This window comes from Simochromis diagramma, unplaced genomic scaffold, assembly GCF_900408965.1.
Source record: "Simochromis diagramma unplaced genomic scaffold, fSimDia1.1 OVJJ01000683.1, whole genome shotgun sequence".
NCBI lineage: Eukaryota > Metazoa > Chordata > Actinopteri > Cichliformes > Cichlidae > Simochromis > Simochromis diagramma.
The window spans coordinates 1,838,809-1,844,430 of NW_024387158.1; positions in this window are offsets into that span (position 1 = coordinate 1,838,809).

The window sequence follows — 5,622 nt, forward strand, 5'->3', positions numbered from 1 at the left end:
CTCAGCCTCTATCACTGTATACAACCATAACTGAATTAACATAAATACATCATAGCAAAGATGAGCGATTCCACTGTAGTTGCAGCAGAAAAGAAAAATCATCAAAGTTAATGTCTGCCCTTTATTTGTTAGGATGTGTATTTGCAGAGCTGTAGTTCTTGGGTAATGCTGTAATGTGTAAATGTTTGCAGAGGGAGGGGTCCTGCTTACATGAAAATGTTTTTCCAGTGGGAACACTGAGGCCATTCATGGTGCCGCATCAGTTAATTCTGTAACTGAAATACAGCATGTTGCCAAAGTAAATGACTGTTTTAAAAGCTGAGTGACAGCATGTTGGTTTTCATGCTGATTCTTTTTTTTTTTTTTGTGCTATTTTCAGGAAAGCTGTCTGTTTAACATTACAAAGAGAGCACAGATTATATATAGACATCCACAATCAACAAAGACAGCAGTACCGGTCAAAAGTTTTCAGAATTATACAAAAAGGCCTGTTTCAGGGAACACAAAATGCGTTAACAATTTAAAGCTGTTCTGCAGGATTGGAGGTTGATAAAGCCCTCAAAGCTCGTGCTACTAATTCCTACAGGTGTTCCAACTTTTTTGGATCACTTACAACCCCCTCTGTCTGCATAACAGCAGTGTTGGAACACACTGTGGTACCGTACCCTCGTGAGCATCAGTTGAACAGTCTTGTACTGCAGAAAGTAGTGCGTTGCTAGAAAAATGGTGAGAAAAGGGCAAATAACAAGGGAAGAGAGACAGACCATCATAACACTTAGAAATGTAGGTCTTTCCTACAGAGAAATTGGAAAGAAAGTTAAGGTGTCAGTGAGTACAGTTTCCTTCACCATCAAAAGGCACTCAGAAACTGGGGCAAACTCAAACAGGAAGAGGTTTGGCAGACCCGAAGACACAACTGAATGAGAGGACAAGTTTCTGAGAGTTAACAGCTTGTGTGATAGGTGGCTCACAGAACAACAGCTTCAAAGCAGAGCTTAGTATTGATTGTAGTAAGCAAGTTTCAACTGTGAAGAGAAGACTTCACAGGAGAGCATGAGGGTGGGAATGGATGTTTGTATCTGTGTGTGCCTGTTTGTCTGTGTCCATATGTCAGGTCGGGTATCAGACGCCACCTCTCTGGGGACATCCCAGGTCCTCCAAGGTATGGAGGCCTATCTCCCCCCACCACTTCCCCTGCCAGTGGCAGACGCCCTCAGACATCGGTGCGTTGGTGGTTCTTTGTGTCCGGGGATAGGCGTCCAGGTACACACCGGCTCACTCCTTGGTGGCTGCTTATCGGGGCCTGGAGCCTGGGGCTCGCTCGGGCCACTTCGCGGGTGGGGTGCCCTCGGCCTCTCGGCCTGGGGCTCGGTAACTCAGGCACAGCTGGCTGCCGGCGGAGCTCACGGGCACATCACTGCAACCCCCCCCTGGCTTCTGCTCCGCAGCATCTGGGACTCTCCTCAGCTCTTTCTGGGATGGTGGTGCGGCTGCCCCTCTGTTGGTCTTCCTTGGTCTCTTGTGCTCTGAGGGCCTCTGGATGTCTGGAGTTTTGATCTCCTCCATACCTGCTTCATGCCCTGGAGGACGGGGCTGTGGCCCCCCCACACCCTCTAGCAGATCATTACATGAAGGAACCTTTTAAAAACAAGCGCGCTCATGCTCACAGGTGAACACACGGGTGCTCACACACACAAACTACACCCTTTTTGGCTCCTACCTCCAAAGCACACTGTGCGCTGTCGATCTTACGTGCTGCACAATAATGTTTAATATTTAGTATTTACAGTTATATTCCCATAGATCATCGTGATGTTGTTTATTATGTTGCTCTCGTTTTCTTCTGCTTGTTTTCTTTTTTCATTCTCAACAGGTGAAATTAAAAAAGTATCTACTGTTATCTATTGTTAGCTAGTTTATTGTGATGGTGTTGTTTTTATTATGTTGCTCTTTGTTGTTTGTTTTCTCTTCTGTTTTTTTTTATCTCCATACAGGTGATCCAGGTGTTTTGTTTGTTTTTCTTTTTTTTTCTTCCCCCCTTTCTCACCATCTCTTCTCCCCTCTATTTTTCTTTCTCTCCCTCCCTCTCTTACTTTCATTCTTTCTCCCTGTCCTCTCCCCCAGTCATGTCTGTCCCGTCTTTAAAAAACAAAAATAAAATAAATACATAATTATAATAAAGGTCAATCAAATGGACCGATATGGCAAGGCCATGATGATCCACTTGGTAAAGTAAATCCACTTGGCATCTTTCTTGGCCTTCAGACAACAATTCTGATGGCTAAAGATCCAAACGGGACAGGCAAAAAAAAAAAAGAAGAGAAGACTTCAAACTGTAGGTTTGACAGGACAAGTTGCAGGAATAAAGCCATTGCTAAGATGTCAGAATAAGACATAGAGGCTTCCCTGGGCCATGAAACATTGCCATTGGGATACTGAAGACTGGAAGAAGGTATTATGAACTGATGAATCAAAATTTCAAATCTTCGGTTCATCACACAGGATCTTTGTACGCCGTCAAGTAGGTGAAAGGATGGTTCTACAGTGTGTGGCATCAACTGTTAAACATGGAGGAAGTGTGATGGTCTGGGGCTGTTTTGCTGGATCCAGGGTCGGTGACTTGTACAGAGTGACAGGCACCCTAAACCAAAACAGCTACCACAACTTTCTGTAGCGCCATGTAGTATCCTCTGGTATGTGCCTAGTTGGTCAGGGGTCCATTCTACAGCAAGATAATGACCCAAATATAAGACCCAGCTATGCCAGAACTACCTTAGGAAAAAAAGAACAAGCTGGTAAGCTTGAAAACATGGAGTGACCAGCACAGTCTCCAGACTTAAACCCCATTGACCTGCTTTGGGATGAACTGGAGTGAAAGCAACAGATATGGGGAGAGCTGTCTGAAGTAGAAAAGAATGTAGAAAGAATGCCACTATATGTATATATATATATATGTATATATATATATATATACATTTATATATATATATATACATATATATATATATATAAATGTATATATATATATATGTATATATATATGTATATATATATATATATATATATATATATATATATATATATATATGTATATATATATGTATATATATATACATATATATATATATATATATATATATACATATAGCGGTTCCAAATGACAGCAATATCAGGAAGAAGGAACACGAGAAGCTGGAGAAATACCAAGGGCTCAGAGAAGAGCTCGAGAGGATGTGGAGGGTGAAGGTAACGGTGGTCCCCGTGGTAATCGGAGCACTAGGTGCGGTGACTCCCAAGCTAGGCGAGTGGCTCCAGCAGATCCCGGGAATAACATCGGAGATCTCTGTCCAGAAGAGCGCAGTCCTGGGAACAGTTAAGATACTGCGCAGGACCCTCAAGCTCCCAGGCCTCTGGTAGAGGACCCGAGCTTGAAGGATAAACCGCCCGCAGGGGCGTGCTGGGTGTTTTTTTTTTTGCTCCATTCTGTAGTTAGTATACGTAGCCAGTCCTGTCAGTGATCTCACTGAGGGGGTTCAGGCCTATGCAGAATAGCAGTGGGGACAGAGCATTTCCTTGGTAGATCCCGCACTTGATGGCAACCTGTCCTATGGGCTTGGAGTTGGTCTCTAGTGTTGTCCACCACATCCCCACTGAGTTCCTGATGAAGGCTCTTAGGGTCCTGTTGATCTTGTACTGTTCTAGGCATTCCGGGATCCAGGTGTGGGGCATCGAGTCATAGGCTTTCTTGTAATCATTCCAGGGAGTGCTCAGGTTGGTCAGCCTAGTCCACACTGCCCTGTCTACCAGTAGCTGGTCTTTCACTCCTCCGGTGTTCTGACAAAACGTCCTACTTTGGCAAAACGTCCTACCGTAAGTAGTTTATGCACATTTCTGCTGTCACACAGTAATTCCAGCACAAACGTAAGTAGGTATGACGGTTTACCACTTAACTTTGCCCATCAGAGTATGCTTGTAGCTCACATTCATAAAGCCAGGATGGTTTGCCACTTCATTTTACCTGTTAAAGTATGCTTGTAGGTCACATTCAGAAAGGTAGCATGGTTTGGCATGTATTTATACCCGTCAGAGTATGTTTCTAGCTCTTATTAACAAAGGTAAGATGATTTGCCACTGAATTCTAGCTGTAAAATTATGCTTCTAGCTCATATTTACAAAGGTAGGATGGTTCGCCACTTAATTATAGCTGTTAAAGTATGCTTCTAGCCCATATTAACAAAGGTAGGACGATTTGCCACTTAATTATAGCTGTTAAAGTATGCTTGTACATCACATGACAAAAAACCGACTTCCCACCACCACTGTCATGTGTTAAAAAAACATAAATTACTGAACTTCAATAACTTAGTGAAACTTAAAAGAGTGAGTTTAATATATAAAGTCTTACACTCCCTTGCTCCACCACCACTAAAGCAGTTCATTAGGCATAAAGAAAGCTCAGACAGGACCACTCGAGCTACAATCCGAGGAGACTTGTTTATACCCCACAGACGGACAGCATTTGGGCAGAACGTCCTTTCTGTCCAGGGTGGCCATCTGTGGAACAGTCTTCCTCAACCCATTAGAGAATGCTCGACATTCAATTTGTTTAAGGCACAGGTTAAAAACTGGTTATGGACAAATCAAGTGTGTGATCATGTATGAGTTGTATAGTTTTAATGTTTTATTTGGGAACAGAATGGTGTGTATGTGTAAGTTTGGTGATGGAGTTTTTATTATGAATGAATGATGAATTTTTATGAATTATTATGTCTATTTTTATGCTTAAGGACAACAGATGGAAATTAGCCCTTGGCTATAATCTGGTATGTTTACATTCATGTAATTTTTTTTTTTACATTTATGTTCATTAACATGCACTGTCCTAAATAAATAAATAAATAAAATAAACATTTACAAAGGTAGGACAGTTTGGCACATAATTTTACCCATCAGAGTATGTTTGTAGCTTATATTCACAAAGGTAGGACGGTTCGCCGCTGAATTTCGTGTTGTGCGCATGCGTAAAAAACAACGGGTAGGATGGTTTGTCAGGTAGGATGGATTCCCAGAACACCGGTATTCCTGACAATTCCTTTTTGTCCCCCCACTCATGTATTGTTCTTCTTAGCTGCTATGATGCCTGACAGGAGCGTCCATGTGGTACTGAGGCAGGTTATTGGCCAGTGGTTGGATGAGAAAGTTCTCTTCTGGGGGTCCTTGGAGATCAGGACTGTCTGGCCTTCAGTAAGCCATTCTGGGTGTCTCTCATCAACTAGCAGCTGGTTCATTTGTGCTGCCCAATGCTCATGGAGTGCCGTCAGCTTCTTCAGCCAGTAGGCGCGACTCATGTCGGGGGCTGGTGCTGTCTAGCTCTTAGTACTGGAGACCTTCTCTTGAATGTTTGCCACTGTGATGGTTACTGGACCTTGTTCAGGGAGTTTGCTGTGGTCTGCTCTTAGATTCACGAGCCATTGCGCATTACTGTTATGGGCTGCGTCCTTCTCCCATGTGCTTTTCCAATATTGCTCCGCCTCCAGCCTTGGTGGTGCTGTTCTCATATTGTTACATACTAAAGGAAAATGTATGAAGGACGTGAAGACAACGTGAGACGCATAAAAAAAA